Below are 23,358 nucleotides of genomic sequence, written 5' to 3' on the forward strand. Positions count from 1 at the left end.
ACTGTTCCAAGGTTACTAAAACCACAGGGGCGCATGTTACAGTGCAATGGAAGGCCTTTTGCAAAGGTTGACTGGTCACTTTTCTGTTGCTTATTGCTATAGTTGGGTATTAAACTAGTACTGATGAAGTGCACCCAATACCCAAGCAGTGTTAAACAAGTGTATAAAGTTCAAAAGAATGAAGTAATACTATTTAAAAATATGCTGCATCACGACACATAATTTGCCATTTCTTGCTGCATAATCCAACTCTGCCGCATAATTTGGCTCTCTCCTGCCGCATAATTCCAATGGCCCTGAGTATAACCCTACAGCTGGAATGAGAATCTGTGTTCCACCCAGTGTAATACATTCCAACAGACGTCACTTGCTAGGGCTGCGTAAGTCTGACCCTACGCACACCCTCACAACTGAAAACCTTCCAGTCACGTCTTTCAAGAAGAACGGGAACAGCTTTGCACTCGGGGAGAGCAAAGGTTTTCCACTCGCCTGCAAAGTGGCCGATGTCAGGAAATGTCGCCTTGGCGAAGCCAGACAAAGTTTCCAAATTTCGTCTGACTTCGCCGAGGCGAAAAGTCAACTTCGCTGTCGGCACCTTGTTCAGTTTTCCAGTCACAGGATGTCTCACCCACAAACGATGGAGTTTCGAAAAAATATGTTGCCTAATTTCATTATTTCGAGCACTCCACCCTTACCCTACTGGACACAGGGTCCTAACGACCGGCACCTGAGCCTAAAGGATTAGCTTAACAGGTTGGCAGCTATTTATGGGAATTCTTTTCGAAGCCCCATGTTTTTTTATTTGTTTTTTTTAATCACAAATGCAACTTCTAAACAGACATAAATGAAATATCCTCAAAGATGAGTCTCTGTTCGAAATGTCTGCGTCATTTCCCTTGCTTTATTTGCTGCCTACGTCACAGTCCTTTGACCTCCCAGCAATCTAAATTTAAACTAAGTGTGACTGAATGCCTGCTTCACACAGACAATGTTGGAAGCCCTCTCAAGGAGCTGTTTCCAAGGAATGACACATGCTGTGACAGGCATCTGATGTAGGCCAACTGTGCGCCACAATTAATTTTCAGTCAGGCGCAGGGAGGCCAATGTTCTGTGGCACGCGCCAGCCTCACGCTCAGCACAAGCCAGAAACGCAAAATTCCTGTTTCTTTGATTCTGCCAGCAGCTGACATTTTGGGGCGTCTTATGAAATATTTTCACTTTAAGTGTTCTTTAGATATGTGGAAATATTGATAGTCTGGGTGATTGCCTTCGCCCTGCTTACTTTGTAAAAGAAAATAAAAATTAGGTACACACGCCTCGAGTTTTTCGCAACCCTGGGCGTAGTACTACGCTACGCTCGTGGAGCGTGCGTAGTTTGCGCTACTACGCACTACGCGATTTGCACGTAGCACAGTGCAAAAACACGTAGCATAGCGGGCATTTTTTGCTTGCTCGCGGTCCTTAACGTCAAGTTGGCGACCGCGAGCGAGCAAAATCAACATCCCGGCGAGACTTTTTCCTCGTTCGCGATCAGCAACATCAAGTTGCCGAACGCGAGCGAGGAAAATAAACCTCCCGGCGAGATTCTCAACGCGGGGAGGTCAGGTTTCTCATTGCGAGTGGTCGCGTATGCTCGCGACCGGTCGCGATGAGAAACTACCAGTCCGCGTTGAGAAAGCTGCCGCTCGAGTACAAATCTACTCGAGCGGCAGAAAATGACCGCTTGCACTGTGTAAGATGCCGTTTGCAATGATTGCACAGTGTGGACAAGCATCCGGCACTGTGCAATCATTGAGAACAGCATTTCACTACGCAGTTCGCGTAGCTGCGCGTCGCGTGCGTAGTGCGAAGTGCACTTTGCGTAGCAAACGCGTAGCGCTACTACACAAACTACGCCCAGGGTTAGTTTTTCGTAGCATCCCACCTCTGGCTCTCTTGAGTGCTGTGTTGCCATACCATGACCTGATGCCACCTCGTGCCTCTTTCTCCCACCACCTAACACTTCCTGTCTCTTCAGCTTGCTCACAGGTTATGTTTAATCGCTGCTTTCTCCCTTTTTCACTGTTTTCCCTTCTTTCTTGTTCCTTCCACATTTTCCACCTTTCTCGCTCTTTCTCTAACTCGAAGTCTTATGATGGGAAACTAAGTCAAACAGAGTTGCCGGTGCCCACCACCTGCAAGCATCATCACAAATTAAGCCCTGTAATCTTTCCAGATCTGCACAAAATAGCGCACAGCTACTCTGTGTGCTACGACCCTTTAACAATGGCAGTTGGCGCTATGTGAACGCAAACAACATTGTGGAGGAAAAGCCTATCTATAAAAGCAATGCAGCGCTGTACAACAGAGACAAGACAGCAGGCCGAGGTCTGGGAATTTGTATCTGGATGGTCCAAGGGAGCGGTAACAAGATATCAGAGTATGAAATGCACACGTGTGTCCCCCTGCCCTACTGGTGAGAGTGAAGTCAGCCCAGCACAGTCTCTTACCTGAGATAACATGGCTATTTACTTTACGAAGGCACCTGGCAGAGAACAGACAGACAGACATACGCTAGTAGGCATTGCAACCCTACACTAAGGGCCTACTTTAGCCTTCGATGGACGGTTACTCCATCACAAACGTGGCGGATATCCCATCCACCATATTATAAGTGCATTATATCCGGTGGCAATTGTAATACCACGGGCCGGATGGCCATCACTTTTGTGGCCGTGTGACCCATCCCCTGAACTCTAATTCAGGCCCTAATTCTTAGGTAATGGGGCCGCATTCATGGCTCCCTCCCTCATCGCTGCTCATCCAATGAGGCATGCACCGCCACCATCTGAATAGGATAATTCATGCCAAGTTTTACTATATATCTCACTGTGCGTGTTGCACACGGACTGAAATCCGTAAACACTCTCAGAGCCCCCACACAGAAACAGCCCTAACTGAGGCGCAGAAGGCCGTTCATTTCCCTTTATCCTTACATATTAAAAACACTCATTATAAAAACAAAGCACTTTAAAGGTGTTCGAGAGGTTCTACTGTGACCCCTGACTGAAAATTAAAGTAAACAAACTAAAATACACCACGTTCGGTGGGAGGAGGGGGGGGCATCCAAACATGACCTCGGCCACCCCAGTCAGGGCAGGAGGGGCCCTGGACAACGCACCTGTTAAGTGGCGAAGCGGAGGAAGCACTTAACAGGTGCGACGTCCATGGCCTCTCCTCTGTGATAGGAAGAGGCCTTGTTTGGATGGGCCCTGCCCACCTACCCCCTCCCTCTCCGCTAGAACGGGGGCTGCAAGGCTGACCATCACGTGAGGGTGAAAGAGGGTCATAGGAGGTGAATGCAGGAGTGCAGGTGAGAGCAATGGAGGGAAAATGGTGCCTGTGGGAAATGTAGAACGTTTCTGAATTTTACCAAAAGTGTTTGCAGATTGTGAATTTCCGGCTGTTATATCATACCACATATAATAGGTAGCTGGATAGTTTCAATGTGGGGGTTGCTATGTACAAACCAGAGAAGGAGGAGGTGTGCTTTAATGGTTAGAGTGGGCGGCTTGGCATCCTGGGGACCTAGGTTTGAATCCTGGCCTCCTTGCTTGATTCAACACCGTGTGATTTTGGGCAAATCCCTTCATCTCCTTGTGCCCAAAAATGACATAAAATATGAAGCAATTGTTTCGCGCCTGTTTGAGGTCCACAAGTTCGATCGCTCACCAGGAACCTACATATTGTACCACTCTTCGTTGCTGCTAACTAGGTGCATGCGAAATAAATACCCATGTGATATAAACATAAATGCAGTGAAGTATTTGGGTGTCGTTTCGTGGCAGGTCCCGGGAGAGTAGGCAGCTCTGAATCTGGCACGTAACTTAGGCAAGCCCCAGCTTTGGGCAGATGGGAAAATTGAGGCCCCGAGGAAACGATATGTGCAGGATCACAACATATGCTCAGATGGAGAAGCCGGGATTCGAAGACCAGGTCCCTGGATGGAGTGGGAAGTGTATCCATTGGACGACATCTGAACCCTGTAGCAGGCACCAGGGATGCATTATTTCCATAGGGAATCCTGCCTCTTGTCGAGGCCTTAGGCAGTGCTTTAAGTGGGAAAAAAACCTGGGGGTGCTCTAAAAGGGGCGTGGTTAATGTATTGAAGGGGCGTGGCCTATCCGAGTAGGGGCGTGGTCTAAATCAAAACTCTTTCCAGATCGCATGTGGAAGGGGGTCCAAACGGGACCCGGAGGAGATGCTTTGGGCTAAGTTGTTGAATATATCCTCAGTGGGGATCTGAGGAAAGGCCTCTGCTTCACATTGGGTGACATTTCTGCACAGTTCATCCCTTAAAGGCAGGCACTGAAACCCCAGGGGTCAGAAACCACTGCACGCGCGCTACACTGCGCACTATGCCTAAGGCCTAGTGCGCAGTGTAGCGCGCGTGCAGTGGTTTCTGACCCCTGGGGTTTCAATGCCTGCCTTTAAGAGGTGAACTGTGCAGAAATGTCACCCAATGTGAGATTCAACGACTACCCGAGGTAACTACCCAGATATGAGACATGGGCAACCTCTGAATGCAGAAACTGCTTCACATCCTTGGCAGACAGCAGCCCACCCCTAGAAAGGAGCTTCGAGGCGCTGTACGTTTTTAATGAGCGTTAAATAGTACGTTACAGACACTCGACGGTGTGCCATGCCATCTCAAAGACAGACATGGAGCTTGGGCAGGACCTCGTGAACGGTGGGGCCCCCCTCCACAGGGGCTGCATTGGGGTCCCTAAGTACCCAAAGAGATCGGGGGGGGGGGCTGCTACAAAATGAACTCCGCTGTGAGTTGCAGAGGCACGACCTAGGCGCCCTGCCCACGGCCTAGCTATCGAAGGAGTAAATATCTCAGACTCCTTCACCTCAGTATGGCTCATCCCTGGTGGAGGGGGGGGGGGGGGGGGTGAGTGAATGACTTAGTGTGAGTGAGTCCCCGGATGTACCTGTGTGCTGCAAGCAGCCCCTGCAGCAGGTATACCTTGCTGTAAAGTATGTTATTGACATTAAATCACGCAATCAAAAAAACGTATTCAGTAAATCACCCCGCCCACCTCGGTTCTTCCATTTCAGAGACAACACTAGAGTTTCCGTTTTTTCAAAGATTCTATAAAATTAATCGCACACACGTAAACAAAAGGGTCTTTTTCTAACTTGATTAATATCTAGCATTCACCCCAGCGCAATATTAAGCATTATTCTGTCGACCTCGGAAATATGGACGGCGGAGTCGGCGTTAAAATGTGAACTGCAGGTTGAACACAGACCCCGTGAGCGGTCGCTTAGCCCACTGAGCTGCCTTACAGATGCACGTCTCCCCGTCTCCAGGGGCCGCTATTTTGTGATTCAGGGCGACAGAACGGCACCCTCCCTCCAGGTAGAGCCGCAGACTGTGAAACAGCTCATGGCCTCCAAACACAGGACTGACAGGACGCCGGGAGCAGCTGCGTCAGCGTGATCCCGGCAAACCACAGACGCACGCAGATCTCCGGCAGATGGCACTTGGGCTGAGCAGAGTTAATGAAGCGGCGCTGGTTACATTGTAACTTCGTATTTAATATCAAACCGATAACCCAGCGTGCTATTCTGTCAGAATCACTGTAGATTCATATTTGCTTTGTGGTGGTTTAATGGTTGAATTAAGAGCCTGTGCTGACGCTTAGGATGTCGAACAGTTGCTCAAGTCACCCCCGTACCCAGGTGGTCGGTGGGCAGCCCTTCCATACCCACTCATTCACACAATGCAGTAGGGCACACCAGGGCTTTAAGTGGGATGAAAAAACTGGGGCGGTCTGTCAAAGGGGCGTGGCCAATGTAACTAAGGGCGCGGCTGAAAAACACATAAGGTAGAAATCTGTACTTAGCATAGGGTGCCCCCCGACTTGTATTTTGTTGTTTCTCTCATTGCATCCAGATATATGATAGCCAGACTATTGACTTTGTCAATGGTTGTTAGTTGCATAAGATAAATAAGCAGCAACTATGGCTTGTGTATAATATTGAAAAAGCGTCCACTTAAAGCCCTGGTGACAGACACTACGACAATGTTGCTGCTCCTGAGGTTCAAAATAATAAGGGAAATCCAGAGAGAATATGACTCTCTTTGAAGGATTTCCCTTCCCCTACAACCCTCACCTGGCATGACGTCATGCCGTAACTTCTCCATTAGTGAAAGGTGAGCAGTGGGAGCACACGCACATCGATGTGGCTGCTGTCACTACAGTCCGGAAAAAAAACGGACCGCCTGTGCTAGGGCACAACGCAGAGCACGATAGGAACCCGTTTCGAGGCTCCCTTTCAAAAACTGCCGGTGCTCAGCACCGGTGAGACCCGGCCCACTTAAAGCCCTGGTGTACACAATGAATGGAACACTTACACGATGAAAATAAACCCCATCCCAAGCATCAAGAATGTCAGAAACTGTGGTGTTTAAAGGATAATGAGTGGTTTGCTCAAGATCACTTCCTTCCAGCCACGTAGGCGAAGCCAATATCAGAAGCCTCTTCTGTGGTCCAAAGACAGCATGTTTGGCCACTAATGCTACAGCACAGCTCCACTCAACTATAGTCTCTCATTGTGACGTATCGCAACCCCTCGATAGTCGTGACAACAATAGCATCATTTAGCAGCATCGTTTATTAAAGGCTAAAAGGACTCCAAGCTCTCCCTCCCCCATGTGTAGACGTGGCCTTAAAGTGGCGCTGAGGCATTTTATATATATATCAGACTGCATTTGTAAAGTGCAACACTGTCACCCCTAGGGGTATCTGGGCGCTGTGTCTCCGTCAAAGAGTCAGGTCTGGAGTCTCTTTCTGAAGTCTGCGAGGTGCAGGGGCGTAACACATGCCCCAGCATCCCCCCCCCCCCCCCGCAGTGGGGGGGGCAAGCTGCAGGGGGCCCCCTCAGCACTCTACTCACACCAGAGAGCTCCAGATTAAATCCGGAGCTGGGCCCCTCTGTGTACCTTGCAGGGGGGCCCCTTCAACTTTCATAACGAGGTGGGCTGTATGGAGCTGGAGGGGAGTTCCTTCGGGTCTTGGCTGCGATGGAGGAGATAGAGTGGCACCCCTGAGGCTAAAAGGGATAGGGGGGGGAGGGCGAGTGAAAAAGAGTGCAGGCGTGTATTGGGTTGGTGGAAGTTCAGTTGGTGGTTGAGGTCTGTGGGTCCTCTGTTGTGGAGAGCTTTGCAGGTGTGCGTGAGGATATATGCAGGATGGATGGATGGATGGATGGATGGATGGGTGGATGGATGGATGGATGGATGGATGGATACTTTCTCGTGGTGTTGCATGTAATGGAGTCTGCCATCACCAGAGAAGATCATAAGGGGGGCAGTGACACTTGTTTTCTGCTAGATTCTGTGTGTCATTTTGTGGGTATTGCACTGATGTGCAGAGAGGGGGAATTCAAAGGGAATCCCACTAACTAGTCATTACTAACGGAAAGCCATAAGGAAAACTAGACAACAATAACCATTCCCAAAAATGCTATTGGAACCAATCGAATCTTCGCCTCAGCAGTTGGTGACAAAAACATACACACTTGCAAGATGGGGATCGACTTCAGGCGAACCAGGAGCCTGCTTGTGGCAACACATGTGACACCAACCTAAGATGACAACCGTTCAGGATCAGGAGACTGGCTGGCCCGCTAACTTCTCTTTCCTAGCCCAGTAATTGCCTGATGGCAGAAGCTTTGCACCGTGTGCGCCCGCCCCCTTCACAGAGGCCCCTCGTCACAGCCCCGGATGTGTCAAACCCCAGGTGCATATACAACTCTCCTGCCTTCGTCCTGCTTTGAATCACTGCACATTACCTTTTGAGGGAAGTGGAACACGCACAAAGAGACCGATTTGCTCAGTATCACACAATGCGGTCCAGTGGGAAGCTGAGATCCAAACTATGGGGAGGGGCCTGGGGGCGGCGAATGAATATGTATATTTAACACTGGTGTCAAAATGGAGCCTATGGCATTTGAAGCCCTGTGCACCTTGTCTATTAGGGGGTGGAACAAAAAGGGTCTGCTCCCAGCCCATATTACAGAACAATGTGTGCACCTGGGCAAAAACTGCGCAAAACGTGACGTGTTAACATGGTAAAGGAATTCAACAAACACATATTTATACTCCATAAAAAGGTGAAATGCGAATGTAAAACTGGGGGAAATCAGTTTGTTCCATTCCTGAATATCAACGAAGCAAAATAACGCAAAACCATTTCTCTTCCCTCTTTAACAGGTTATTGACGAAACAAACGTCTTCGTTGAAAATGTCAGTACAAGTTAAAATATTTATTATTAAAGAAATAATGTGTGATATAAGTTTCTGTTTATCTGTGTTCTTCTGTTTGGCCTGGTGGAACAATCTTCGCGTATTTCCTCGTCTCCCTGTTACACAAACACCGACAATGGTACAAACGAGCATTCGCCGCGTTGCTGCATCAGTATAAAGTTCATGCAACCTCAGCCAGCTTCCCCGCTAGAGCGCCATGGGTGATCCTGGGCAAAGAAAAGCACGTTCCGCGCTCCGCTCCTTTATCTGCCCAATAGGGAGTGATTTGGGACCAGGGTGAACACTACTAGACGGTCGAGGAAACTGGGCTTTCACAGATGACGTGTTGTGACAACAAGGAACCTGCGCGAGGGAGGCGGTCCATTTGCTCGCGCATAAGGAGATGCAAAAATAGACTATCGATCGTTTAAAAACCCAGGTCAGCAGCACCAGCGAAATATTAATCCTTTCGCCACAGGAAAAGAGAACAATACGATATAGGGTGGAGGGGCAGGGTTAATCTCCGTTCAAAAGCGATCAGAGTAGGTCTGCTGTTCGTCTTCCAGTCCACGTGCCAAGAGATGCAGTTTGGAAACACTGGTTTGTGGTGCCTGTTAAATGACTTTCACATCATCCGTGACACTGAGAAACTCCCAGTACCTCGCCCAGGTCACCCTCCGGCTTCGAGCTGTGAGGGTCGGGTTACCGGCAGCGCGGATACTGTTACCGTTAACAGAGAGGCAGCTACAGGCAGCGCTTTGCCTCGGTGTGAAAGTGCAAGCGCTACATCCGACTAGGGACGTGGAGACGTGAAGAAGCTACCCTCTCTGGGGGTACAGAGGGGCGCCTCGCTTCATTGGGAAGTGAAAGGGCAAGTACTACATCCGTCTAGGGGTGTTAAGACGCGTAGACACGGCCCTTCTTGGGGGTGCAGAGGTGCGCCTCGCTTTCTGCGGGTGGAAAAGTGCATGCACTCGCCTGCGTGGAGGCGCAGAGGCAGGCACCATTCAGCGCGGAGGTGAGGGGGTGCACGTATCACCCTGATTGGTGATGCAGATATACACAATGCTCTTTAGAGGTGGGGAAGTGCAGGCAACACCCTATGTGGAAGTGCAGAGGTGCAATACGCTCTTCGTAGGTGTGGAAGTGAAGAACTCTTACATTCTGGAGGTTGGGAAACGCAGACACCTCCCTGCGCGGAGGCGCAGAGGAACACAACTCTCTGAAAGTGGGCAAATGCAGGCCCGCCCTGCGAGAAGGTGAATGGTACACTTCACCGCCTGGGTGTTGAAAAGTGCAAACACCGCTGTGCGGAGGTGGCAAAGTGCAAGGACCACTGTGACTGGAGGTGGAAAATTAGAGGCATTGCTTTTTCAGGAGGTAGTAAAGCAGCAGAGTTCCCACTCCTTAGGTGGAGGTGGAAAACGGAGGCCCCTTGATTTCAGAAGGCGAGAAACTATCCACCCCTCTCTGGAGCAGCACCTCCCTCTTAATGGAGGTGAAAAAGTGCATTCACTGCACTATCCGGAAGTAGGAAAGGAGCAGCACCTCTCACACATTGCTTTTTCAGGAGGTAGTAAAGCAGCAGAGTTCCCACTCTTGAGGCGGAGGTGGAAAACGGAGACCCCTTGATTTCAGAAGGCGAGAAAGTATCCACCCCTCTCTGGAGCAGCACCTCCCTCTTAATGGAGGTGAGAAAGTGAATCACTACACTATCTGGAGGTAGGAAAGGGCTTTCACCTCTCTCTTAATAGATGTGAGAAAGTGTAGTCACTACCTTATCTGGAGGTAGGAAAGGGAAAGCACCTCTCATTACTGGATGTGAGAAAGAACACTCAATACACTATCTGGAGGTAGGAAAGTGCAAGCACTTCTCTCTCAATGGATGTGAGAAAGTGCATTCACCACACTATCTGGTGGTAGGAAAGGGAAAGCACCTCTCATTTACTGGATGTGAGAAAGTGCATTCACAATGATGTGATTGACGGGTTCAGTCTGATTTTAGGGGCAAGGCGTTCCAAATTCTAGGGGCCATTCCAGTAGGAAAGGACAAGCACCTCTCTCTCAATGGATGTGAGAAAGTGCATTCACTACTCTATCCGAAGGTAGGAAGAGACAAGCACTTCTCTCTCAATGGATGTGAGAAAGTGCATTCACTACACTATCTGGAGGTAGGAAAGGAGCAGCACCTCTCTTTCAATGGATGTGAGAAAGTGCATTCACTACAATATCTGGAAGTACAAAATGACCAGCACATCTCCTTACGCAGGTAAAAAAAAGCATGTAGCAAACTGTTAGGAGGTAAGGAAGGGTCAGCACCTCTCTGTCCGAATCTGTAAAAGTGCAAGCACTACACTCCCTTTAGGTAGGAAAGACCCAGCACCTCTTCGTACGGAGGTGTGAAAGTGCATGTACTACACTGTCAGGAGGTACCGAAGGACCAGCACCAACCTCTCTTTGCAGGAGGTGTGAAAGTGCATGTAGTACACTGTCAGGAGGTAGGTAAGATCAGCATCTCTTCGTACGGAGGTAACAAAGTGCATGTAGGACACTGTCAGGAAGTAGGGAAGAGTTAGGAGGTGTGAAAGTGCATATTGTACACTGTCAGGAGGTAGGGAAGACCAGCACCTCCTTGTGAGGAGGTGTGAAAGTGCATGTAGTACATTGTCAGGAGGTATGTAAGACCAGCACCTCTCTCTTAGGAGGTGTGAAAGTGCAAGGACTACACTTCCAGGAGGCATGAAAGGGCCAGCACTTCTCCTTAAGGAGATAAGACACTGCATGTGCTGCACTGTCAGGAGAAAGAAAGTACACGTACTGCACTCTCCCTGGAGACGGGAAAGTGCAAGTCTCTGGGAGTGGAAGTTCCAGCAGATATCACTATAGCAGTGAGGCAGTGCACGTGTTACACTCACTCCCCAGGTGAGAGAGCAAATAGGACTCGCCAGAGGTGGATTTCCAGCACATATCGCTTTAGTAGTGAGGCAGTGCACGTACGATATTCACTCCCAAGGGGAGAGACTGAGTAGCAATCTCCGGCGGTGGAAGTTCCAGCACATATCACTATGGTATTGAGGCAGTGCACGTGTTACACTCACTCCCCAGGTGAGAGACTGAGTAGCAATCTCCGGTGGTTGAAGTTCCAGCACATATCACTATAGTAGTGAGGCAGTGCACATACGATACTCACTCCCCAGGTGAGAGACTGAGCAGCAATCTCCGGCGGTGGAAGTTCCAGCACATATCACTATGGTATTGAGGCAGTGCACGTGTTACACTCACTCCCCAGGTGAGAGACTGAGCAGCAATCTCCGGCGGTGGAAGTTCCAGCACATATCACTGTGGTATTGAGGCAGTGCACGTGTTACACTCACTCCCCAGGTGAGAGACTGAGCAGCAATCTCCGGCAGTGGAAGTTCCAGCACATATCACTATGGTATTGAGGCAGTGCACGTAGAATACTCACTCCCCAGGTGAGAGTCTGAGTAGCAATCTCCGGCGGTGGAAGTTCCAGCACATATCACTATAGTAGTGAGGCAGTGCACATACGATACTCACTCCCCAGGTGAGAGACTGAGTAGCAATCTCCGGCGGTGGGAGTTCCAGCACATATCACTATGGTATTAAGGCAGTGCACGTGTTACACTCACTCCCCAGGTGAGAGACTGAGCAGCAATCTCCGGCGGTGGAAGTTCCAGCACATATCACTATGGTATTGAGGCAGTGCACGTGTTACACTCACTCCCCAGGTGAGAGACTGAGTAGCAATCTCCGGTGGTTGAAGTTCCAGCACATATCACTATAGTAGTGAGGCAGTGCACATACGATACTCACTCCCCAGGTGAGAGACTGAGCAGCAATCTCCGGCGGTGGGAGTTCCAGCACATATCACTATGGTATTGAGGCAGTGCACGTGTTACACTCACTCCCCAGGTGAGAGACTGAGTAGCAATCTCCGGCGGTGGGAGTTCCAGCACATATCACTATGGTATTGAGGCAGTGCACGTGTTACACTCACTCCCCAGGTGAGAGACTGAGTAGCAATCTCCGGTGGTTGAAGTTCCAGCACATATCACTATAGTAGTGAGGCAGTGCACATACGATACTCACTCCCCAGGTGAGAGACTGAGCAGCAATCTCCGGCGGTGGAAGTTCCAGCACATATCACTATGGTATTGAGGCAGTGCACGTGTTACACTCACTCCCCAGGTGAGAGACTGAGTAGCAATCTCCGGTGGTTGAAGTTCCAGCACATATCACTATAGTAGTGAGGCAGTGCACATACGATACTCACTCCCCAGGTGAGAGACTGAGTAGCAATCTCCGGCGGTGGAAGTTCCAGCACATATCACTATAGTAGTGAGGCAGTGCACATACGATACTCACTCCCCAGGTGAGAGACTGAGCAGCAATCTCCGGCGGTGGAAGTTCCAGCACATATCACTATGGTATTGAGGCAGTGCACGTGTTACACTCACTCCCCAGGTGAGAGACTGAGCAGCAATCTCCGGCGGTGGAAGTTCCAGCACATATCACTGTGGTATTGAGGCAGTGCACGTGTTACACTCACTCCCCAGGTGAGAGACTGAGTAGCAATCTCCGGTGGTTGAAGTTCCAGCACATATCACTATAGTAGTGAGGCAGTGCACATACGATACTCACTCCCCAGGTGAGAGACTGAGCAGCAATCTCCGGCGGTGGAAGTTCCAGCACATATCACTATAGTAGTGAGGCAGTGCACATACGATACTCACTCCCCAGGTGAGAGACTGAGCAGCAATCTCCGGCGGTGGAAGTTCCAGCACATATCACTATGGTATTGAGGCAGTGCACGTGTTACACTCACTCCCCAGGTGAGAGACTGAGCAGCAATCTCCGGCAGTGGAAGTTCCAGCACATATCACTATGGTATTGAGGCAGTGCACGTAGAATACTCACTCCCCAGGTGAGAGTCTGAGTAGCAATCTCCGGCGGTGGAAGTTCCAGCACATATCACTATAGTAGTGAGGCAGTGCACATACGATACTCACTCCCCAGGTGAGAGACTGAGTAGCAATCTCCGGCGGTGGGAGTTCCAGCACATATCACTATGGTATTGAGGCAGTGCACGTGTTACACTCACTCCCCAGGTGAGAGACTGAGTAGCAATCTCCGGCGGTGGAAGTTCCAGCACATATCACTATGGGAGTGAGGCAGTGTACGTGTTACAGTCACTCTCCAGGTGAGAGAGCAAATAGGACTCGCCAGAGGCGGATTTCCAGAACATTTCACTATAGTAGTGAGACCGTGCACATACAACACTTACGCCCCAGGTGAGAGAGTGACCAGGAGTCTCCGGAGAGACAAGTTCCCGCACATTTCACTATATTAGTGAGGCAGTGCATGCAGTACACTCTCTTCCTCTCTCGAGATGAGATAGTGCGCAGCAATTTCTGAAAGGGGAGGGACCAGCACCTATCATTATGACGGTGCATGTACTACACACTCTCGAGGTGAGAGAGTGAGCAGCCACCTCTGGAGAAGGACGTTCTAGCACATATCACTACAATAGTGAGGCAGTGCAAGTACCACACTCTCTTGTGCTCGAGGTGAGAGAGTGAGCAGCAACTCAGTATGTGGGAGGAGCAGCCCATATCATTACACTAGTGAGGCAGTGCATGCATCTTTGGAGGGGCAAGTTGCAGCACATATCACTACAATAGTGAGGTAGTGCATGCATCTTTGGAGGGGCAAGTTGCAGCACATATCCCTACAACAGTGAGGCAGTGCATGCATCTTTGGAGGGGCAAGTTGCAGCACATATCACTACAACAGTGAGGCAGTGCATGCAGCTCCGGAGAGGCAAGTTACAGCACATATCATTATAATCATGAGGCAGTGCATGCATCTTTGGAGGGGCAAGTTGCAGCACATATCACTACAACCGTGAGGCAGTGCATGCATCATTGGAAGGGCAAGTTGCAGCATATATCACTACAATAGTGAGGCAGTGAATGCCTCTCTGGAGAGGCAAGTTACAGCACATATCACTATAATCATGAGGCAGTGCATGCATCACTGCAGGGGGGCGTTGCAGCACATATCACTACAATAGTGATGCAGTGTGTGAATATTTGGAGGGGGAAGTTGCAGCACATCTCACTATAATCACGAGGCAGTGAATGCATCTCTTGAGAGGCAAGTTACAGCATATATCACTGTAATCATGAGTCAGTGAATGCATCTTTGGAAGGGGGAGTTGCAGCGCACATCACTATAATACTGAGGAAGTGCATGCATCACTGCAGGGGGAAGTTGCAGCACATATCACTACAATGGTGCAGTATTGCATGTCTCTCTGGAGGGGGAATTTGCGGCACATATCACTACAATGGTGTAGTATTGCATGTCTCTCTGGAGGGGGAAGTTGCGGCACATATCACTACAATGGTGCAGTATTGCATGTCCCTCTGGAGGGGGAAGTTGCAGCACATATCACTACAATGGTGCAGTATTGTATGCCTCTCTCGAGGGGGAAGTGCGGCACATATCACTACAATGGTGCAGTATTGTATGTCTCTCTCGAGGGGGAAGTTGCGGCACATATCACTACAATGGTGCAGTATTGCATGTCTCTCTGGAGGGGGAAGTTGCGGCACATATCACCACAATGGTGCAGTATTGCATGTCTCTCTGGAGGGGGAAGTTGTGGCACATATCACTACAATGGTGCAGTATTGCATGTCTCTCTGGAGGGGAAAGTTGCGGCACATATCACCACAATGGTGCAATATTGCATGTCTCTCTGGAGGGGGAAGTTGCCGCACATATCACTACAATGGTGAAGTATTGCATGTCTCTCTGGGGGGGCAAGTTGCGGCACATATCACTACAATGGTGTAGTATTGCATGTCTCTCTGGAGGGGGAAGTTGCGGCACATATCACTACAATGGTGCAATATTGCATATCTCTGGAGGGGGAAGTTGTGGCACACGTCACTACAATGGTGCAGTATTGCATGTCTCTCTGGAGAGGGAAGTTGCGGCACATATCACTACAATGGTGCAGTATTGCATGTCTCTCTGGAGGGGGAAGTTGCGGCACATATCACTACAATGGTGCAGTATTGCATGTCTCTCTGGAGGGGGAAGTTGCGGCACATATCACTACAATGGTGCAGTATTGCATGTCTCTCTGGAGGGGAAAGTTACAGCACATATCACTATAATCATGAGGCAGTGAATGCATCTTTGGAGGGGAAGATACAGCACATATCACTATAAGCATGAGGCAGTGCATGCATCGCTGCATGGGGAAGTTGCAGCACATATCACTACAATGGTGCAGTATTGTATGTCTCTTTGGAGGGGGAAGTTGCAGCATATATCACTACAATGGTGCAGTATTGTATGTCTCTCTCTCGAGGGGGAAGTTGCAGCACATATCCCTACAATGATGCAGTATTGTATGTTTCTCGAGGGGGGGAAGTTGCAGCACATATCACTACAATGGTGCAGTATTGTATGTCTCTCTGGAGGGGGAAGTTGCAGCACCTATCACTACAATGTTGCAGTATTGTATGTCTCTCTCAAGGGGGAAGTTGTAGCACATATCACTATCATAGTGAGGCATCACGTGCATCTCTGGAGTGGGAAGTTGCGGCACATATCACTACAATGGTGCAGTATTGCATGTCTCTCTGGAGGGGGAAGTTGCAGCACATATCACTACAATGGTGCAGTATTGCATGTCTCTCTGGATGGGGAAGTTGCTGCACATATCACTACAATGGTGCAGTATTGTATGTCTCTCTCGAGGGAGAAGTTGCGGCACATATCACTACATGGTGCAGTATTACATGTCTCTCTGGAGGGGGAAGTTGCAGCACATATCACTACAATGGTGCACTATTGCATGTCTCTGGAGGGGGAAGTTGCGGCACATATCACTACAATGGTGTAGTATTGCAAGTCTCTCTCTCGAGGGGGAAGTTGCAGCACATATCACTACAATGGTGCACTATTGCATGTCTCTGGAGGGGGAAGTTGCGGCACATATCACTACAATGGTGTAGTATTGCATGTCTCTCTCTCGAGGGGGAAGTTGCGGCACATATCACCACAATGGTGCAGTATTGCATGTCTCTCTGGATAGGGAAGTTGCTGCACATATCACTACAATGGTGCAGTATTGCATGTCTCTCTGGAGGGGGAAGTTGCGGCACATATCACTACAATGATGCAGTATTACATGTCTCTCTGGAGGGGGAAGTTGCAGCACATATCACTACAATGGTGCACTATTGCATGTCTCTGGAGGGGGAAGTTGCGGCACATATCACTACAATGGTGTAGTATTGCATGTCTCTCTCTCTCGAGGGGGAAGTTGCAGCACATATCACTGCAATGGTGCAGTATTGCATGTCTCTCACTCGAGGGGGAAGTTGCAGCACATATCACTACAATGGTGCAGTATTGCATGTCTCTCTGGAGGGGGAAGTTGCAGCACATATCACTACAATGGTGCAGTACTGCATGTCTCTCTGGAGGGGGAAGTTGCAGCACATATCACTACAATGGTCCAGTATTGCATGTCTCTCTCGAGGGGGAAGTTGCAGCACATATCACTACAATGGTGCAGTATTGCATGTCTCTCTGGCGGGGGAAGTTACAGCACATATCACTATAATCATGAGGCAGTGAATGCATCTTTGGAGGGGGAAGTTGCAGCACATATCACTATAAGCATGAGGCAGTGCATGCATAGCTGCATGGGGAAGTTGCAGCACATATCACTACAATGGTGCAGTATTGCATGTCTCTCTGGAGGGGGAAGTTGCAGCTCATTTCACTACAATGGTGCAGTATTGCATGTCTCTCTGGAGGGGGAAGTTGCAGCACACATCACTATCATAGTGAGGTATCACGTGCATCTTTGGAGTGGGAAGTTGCAGAACATATCACAATAATCATGAGGTATCGCATGCATCGCTGGAGGGGGAATGCAGGACATATCACGATAATCATGAGGGAGTGGATGTACTACACTATGAATGTGGGGAGGACCAGCAGCTCACTCTCAGCAGGGGAGAGCGTACCAGCACCCCTCACAATGGAGGTGGGAAAGTGCTTCTGCTACACTCTTTGAGGTAGGAACGTACCAGCGTGTTTCACTGTGGATGTGTGAAAGTGCATTTACTGCACTCCTTGAGGTATAAAGAGTGAACGCATCACTCATTCCGATGGTGGAAAAGTGCCGCGCCTCTCTTTGTGGAGGGACATGTTCTCGCTGGAGGTGCACAAGTGGAGACACATGTCCCTCTCTTTCCAAACGTGTTGAAGTGCAGATACCACTTTTTGGGGAGACGGAGAAGAGCAAAACTGACTCTTACTGGAAGAAGCAAAATGGGAACACCATCCATGATGCCAGCAAAGTGAGTGCTGACAACACGTTCTCTGGAGGCGGAAAGTGCATACACCTCTGGTTCTGAAAATAGGTGCATATAATACACTCTCTGGAGGCGGAAAGTGCATACACCTCTGGTTCTGAAAATAGGTGCATATAATACATTCTCTTGAGGCGGAAAGTGTAGACACCTCTTGTTCTGAAAGTAGGTGCAGACACCACACTCTCTGGAGGTGGAAAGTGCAGACACCTCTGGTTCTGTAAGTAAGTGCAGACGCCACTGGAGGTGGAAAGTGCAGACACCTCTGGTTCTGGACGTGAGTGAGTGCAGACAACACGTTCTCTGGAGACGGAAAGTGCATACACCTCTGGTTCTGAAAGTAGGTGCAGATAATACACTCTCTGGAGGCGGAAAGTGTAGATACCTCTTGTTATGAAAGTAGGTGCAAACAGCACACTCTCTGGAGGCGGAAAGTGCATACACCTCTGGTTCTTTATGTAAATGCAGATAACACACTCTCTGGAGATGGAAAGTGCAGACACATCTGGTTCTAGAAGTTAGTGCAGACAACACACTCTCTGGAAATGGAAAGTACAGACACCTCTAGTTCTAGAAGTAAGTGAAGACAACACACTCTCTGGAGATGGAAAGTGCAGACACCTCTAGTTCTAGAAGTAAGGGTAGACAACACACTCTCTGGAGATGGAAATTGCAGACACCTCTGGTTCTTTAAGTAAGCGCAGGCACCACACTCTCTGGAGGTGGAAAGTGCAGACACCTCTGGTTCTGAAAGTAAGCGCAGACAACACGCTCCCTCGGGCTAGAAAGTGCAGACACCTCTGGTTCTGTAAGCAAGTGCAGGTGCCACACTCTCTGGAGGTGGAAAGAGCAAACACCTCTGGTTCTGGAAGTAAGTGAAGACAACACACTATCTGGGGTTGGAAAGGTACAGACACCTCTGGTTCTGGAAGTGACTAAGTGCATACACACACTGTCTGGAGGTGGAAAGTGCAGACACCTCTGGTTCAGGGAGTGAGTATGTGCAGACAATACACTCTCTGGGGTGGAAAGTGCAGCCACCTCTGGTTCTGGAAGTAAGCGCAGGCGCCACACTCTCTAGGAGTGCAAAGTGCAGACACCTCTGGTTCTGGAAGTAAGTGCGTGCACCAATCTCTCTGGAGGTGGAAAGTGCAAACACCTCTGGTTCTGGAAGTAAGCGCAGATAACACACTCTCTGGAGGTGGAAAGTGCAGACACCTCTGGTTCTGGAGGTAAGCTCAGGCGCCACACTCTCTGGGTGTGCAAAGTGCAGACACCTCTGGTTCTGGAAGTACGTGCATACACACACTCTCTGGAGGTGGAAAGTGCAGACACATCTGGTTCGGGAAGTAAATGAAGGCACCACGCTCTCTGGGGGTGGAAAGTGCAGACAGCTCTGGTTCTGGAAGCAAGTGCAGGCGCCACACTCTCTGGAGGTGGAAAGTGCAGACACCTCTCTGGTTCTGGAAGTAAGTGCAGGCGCCACACTCTCTGGGAGTACAAAGTGCAGACACCTCTGGTTCTGGAAGTACGTGCATACACACACTCTCTGGAGGTGGAAAGTGCAGACACCTCTGGTTCTGGAAGTAAGCGCAGATAACACACTCTTTGGAGGTGGAAAGTGCAGACACCTCTGGTTCTGGAAGTACGTGCATACACACACTCTCTCGAGGTGGAAAGTGCAGACACCTCTGGTTCAGGAAGTAAGCGCAGATAACACACTCTTTGGAGGTGGTAAGTGCAGACACCTCTGGTTCTGTAAGTACGTGCATACACACACTCTCTGGAGGTGGAAAGTGCAGACACCTCTGGTTCTGGAAGTAAGTGCAGGCACCACGCTCTCTGGGGGTGGAAAGTGCAGACACCTCTGGTTCTGGAAGTAAGTGCAGGCGCCACACTCTCTGGAGGTGGAAAGTGCAGACACCTCTCTGGTTCTGGAAGTAAGTGCATGCACCACACTCTCTGGGGGTGGGAAGCGCGCGCGCCACGTTCTCTGTATGCCTGATAGCGCAGGGAAGCTGTCACACTCACAGCATCATCTGACTGTACTAAAGTGCACCCAGGGACGAGCTCGAGAAACGCAGATGGCTCTAGAAGTTGGAGGCGCCAGAACATCGCGTCCACAGACACCCTTCACAGGCATGCAGAAAGGAAGCGGTTTCCGAACCTACCTGTGTGCAAATAACCAATGGGAAAAGTGCGGATGCCGGCTCCGGGTGCTTGCAGTAAAAATCCCAGGTCGTGGCTTCCTCCCGTCTTTTTTTAGCTCCAGCTGACGGTGATCACGCTGCTGCCGGGGGCTGGAGGAGAGTTTGGTCCTCGCGGGGACCCTGGCTCCATCCTTCAGTGCATCAGTGATGGAAAGGGGTGAGCAGTGAGTTATCTTGGGGGCGCGGGTGCCAGGGCTGGCAGGGGGGAGGTGGTGGGCGGCGAGGATGGGGAGGGGGCAGATAGGAGGAAGCAATAGAAAAAGTGGAGGTTGGTGCCCGTGTGGCTCGGAAATCGCGGCTCCGAGTAGAGAAATCCCAGCTCCGCTTCCCAGGCTTAGTCCAGACTGAAGAGCAGCCGCTGCCAGCCAGGAGCTCAACCGCAGCGCCCCCTGGGGGTGACCAGGGGCAACAGCAGCGAAGGGCTCGGCTGAGCGCTGAATTCCCCCGGCACCTGTCAGCGCGCCGCCTGCCCCCTCTCTATCTCTCTCCCGCGCTGCCATTCTCGCTTCTTTAACCATCCAACCCGTTCTCTCTTGCTGTCATTCATTCTCTCGTTTCCCTTCTTGCTCTATTTGTTCTTCTACATCTCACCGTTTTTATGTCTCCTCCTTTCTAATTCTAAAACAGCAGGATAAAAGGGCCATTAAACAACTCATTGAAATGTTTCTTGGTGCTCAGATGATAGACGTTATTATCAAACAACCGGACTCATACTTTTAACCACCACAGGATGAAAAGTGGCGTCAACTCTACCGATAACATATAACCGTAACAGACATCACGCACAGATTTCAGCAGGAGGCATTCCACCAGCTCACTAGCCCTAAAGATAAGAGACATGGTTCTAGCGTACGTTACAAAAGACACACTTTTACACCGCAGGTGCGCAGGAACCCACTGAGCGATATTATCGTATAAGACTCAAGTTACACTACTTTCCACATTTCATACGGCTCAAAATCTGTTAATACTTGTAACTGGGAGAGGCATAGTTGAAGCGGTGGCAGAGACAGAGAATGTGCCAGAGGTGCCCATAGGTGGGCACTAGACTGCCAGCCGTACCATAGCCGGATCACGAGACCACCGTACAAATTAGGGGAGGTGTGGGCGCTTCGTCAGCCACAAGATGCCTATAGAGACATGCTTAAACACACACACAGCCGCCCGTTCCCCAGGCTGTGTTTTATATCTGTTCAGGCTGCACTCAGCAGAGAAGCTGGAGGGGCGGGAGTTCAGATTTCTCTTCACCAACCACCCAACCTCTTCTGATGTTTGAGGGGGGCTGCCTTATTCTAGCAACATTAGAAAACGTTTTCGGTGGAGCGATAAACAGCCCATGCAGCCTTATGCACTCAAGCAGGTTCAACACGTTTGCTTCACTACGGCAACACATGTTTTAAATGCCTTTTAAAAACCTGCCAGGATAGCCGAGTGGGCTAATGCACTTACTCGGGGCAACTGAGCGTCATCTGAAGGTCAGAAAGAATCCACGTCGACCCTCATCCTTCTGAGGTTGAATAAAGAATGCCACTGATTTTGGGGAACAGTGCTCACTGTTAACGGCAATCAATGCAGCCCACACAGGGTGCTAACATGAATTCGATTTTTTATTTTTTAAAGATGCCAAACGGTAAGGAGACGCTTTTTATGTCTTGAGGCTTAAATATTGGGTGATGCTTTCTTGAAAAAACAAGCATTTGCAATGCAAATAGGTCTCGCTTTTCTGAGTTAGAGCTATTGACATTGTAAATGGCAATGTTTTTTACCTACACGTTTTATTTTTGGAGTGAATGTATTGTGCAAAATCCCTTGGAAAGCTCCTGCACTTCGTAATAAATATATTGAAAAAGACGCAAAGTGTGGATTGTGTCAACAATTGCTTGGCATGTACCTCATGGGTGAAGTGTCGCCACACATGCACACCGCAGTGCTTTACTAATGCGAAACTCATTAATAAAAGTAGTGCTTACAGACTAACCAACGCAATCAGGATCGGAGTATGTGAATCCGAATCCCGGCTTCTCTTTAATTTTCAAGACTATTTGACTTACTCTCTTGCGCCTTGGTTATCCTCCAAACACTGGGAGGCAATGAAGTTTGCCAAGGGGGCGGGGGGCAGGGGGGATTCGGGGGTACATGAAAATGTATTCATTGCCTAGTTGTCAAAGGTCGCCCGGTGCTATTAGTTAAAAGTGTGCAGATTTCATTAAGCTATTACGAGTACTTTACTCGCATCTATGAGAAAATCGAAATTAACTAAACAAAATGCCAGAATGCGTGTCAGTTTTCACAGTGTTTTAGACAGTCCAGTTGCTTAGTTTCATTGCATTCATTTTTGTATTTACTCTTTTACACAGCATCCAAAGTAGGTTACCTAACCCCAATCCCCGAGTTGTTAAATGACCCATAGAAGGGAGTGTTTTACAGTTGAGCAAATGTGTCCAAATGTAATTTTGGTGGTGCCATGGAATGATCAGCCAATGAGGTACTCGATGAGCAGGTATTTAACTACACATTCAAAACGTAGGGGATTGTGGCTGTTGTTTGTTTGTACACAACCACCTTTCTGAATGTGTTTATTAACACAGAGCTTCATCTACCAGACAGTGCTCACAGAGGGGCGACTAAAGCACAGAATAAAATGTATTCATTTATCCTGAGTTTGAAGGCACCCAGAAGGCTTAGGTGCCCGCCCGGAGAGGCTAGGGATCCCAGCAATTCTACAGACTCTGCCGTGCTCCTCTGCACCAGCAGGGCACAGCTCAGAATTTGCCGCTTCTGCTAAGAATAGGTGAGGGGGATGAGGTTAGGGCATGCGGGAGTTGCCGGCAGATTTCCAGGTTATTAAAAGTGATGATTCTGACATGAGGCAATGGAGACTGACTTTGTCTGTTTGTCTGCACCAGTCCAATTCTCTACCATCTACTGGGATCACTGTCATGTATCCATTCATCTCTCTTTGTTAGAGGTGTGCAAGCCAATATATTAATTAACAGGTAGAGCCAGCTGGAGACGAGCCTAGCGTATACGAGTCAGTGGGTGAGCCATGAAAATGATTGGCATGTTAATCATACAGTAAACATGATGTAAATGTGCGATAATGTCTCTTCAGAATTCAAAAAAGTGCATTTCTTTAGCGGTTCACCTCAGTACACAAGATTATAGCACTGAATTGAGAGCAAGTCATTAAAAGTGCTTGTTTTAAGCATGAGTTAAAACACTGCCGCTCCTCACGCTCGACAACAATGCCATTTGTGAACTAAGAGGCGTCAGTTGCCATGCATACCCCGAATGTTGCCTAGAGTCTTATTATATTTAGAGAAACATTAAAATCTAGTTAATTAAACACGAGAAGTTTTTGTACAGCACGCATCTTGAACTCGCATATTTCAAAGTGTTAATAATAAAGATGAAAATGGAAGTG

At 49.1% G+C, this 23,358-nt stretch overlaps 1 protein-coding gene across 2 annotated transcripts in view; it reads right to left on the reverse strand.

The window, feature by feature from the left end:
- Positions 1–20,261, reverse strand: part of CPNE4 (copine 4) — a 1,366,646-nt gene extending 1,346,385 nt beyond the window's left edge. For both annotated transcript variants that reach the window (XM_085630665.1, XM_085630664.1), the window contains exon 1: positions 19,896–20,261. The gene's annotated coding sequence lies outside the window, so the exon portion shown is untranslated. The remainder of the gene's footprint in view (positions 1–19,895) is intronic.
- Positions 20,262–23,358: the final 3,097 nt, after the last annotated feature.

The sequence above is a fragment of the Triturus cristatus genome, chromosome 10 (assembly GCF_964204655.1).
Source record: "Triturus cristatus chromosome 10, aTriCri1.1, whole genome shotgun sequence".
NCBI classification, from domain to species: Eukaryota; Metazoa; Chordata; class Amphibia; order Caudata; family Salamandridae; genus Triturus; species Triturus cristatus.